Source organism: Onychostruthus taczanowskii, unplaced genomic scaffold (genome assembly GCF_017590055.1).
Source record: "Onychostruthus taczanowskii isolate IOZ18803 unplaced genomic scaffold, ASM1759005v1 scaffold4, whole genome shotgun sequence".
Classification (NCBI taxonomy): Eukaryota; Metazoa; Chordata; class Aves; order Passeriformes; family Passeridae; genus Onychostruthus; species Onychostruthus taczanowskii.
In genome coordinates, this window is record NW_024501459.1 from 5,735,654 (window position 1) to 5,735,964 (window position 311).

The window sequence follows — 311 nt, forward strand, 5'->3', positions numbered from 1 at the left end:
GCCGGGGCCGGGGCAGGGCCGGGGGCGGCCGCCGGGAGCCGGTCGCTGTCCCAGCGGCGAGACGCGGCACGGCGAGAGAGAGGTGAGGCGGCAGCGGGCGTTCCCGGCGGGACGCTGCTCCTGAGCCTCCCTGCGTCTTCCTGGCCGTCCTCCGCAGGCTGCTTCCCTAGCCCGGGTGGGTGCGTGTCTCCACAGCTCCCGCTGACCTCCAGCTGGGCACAGGCGCTCTGTGCACCCGGGGACACCCAGGGAGAGCGACTTTAACAAGGCGAAGGGCAAAGCCCGGCCACTGGGGAGGAACAATCCAGGCG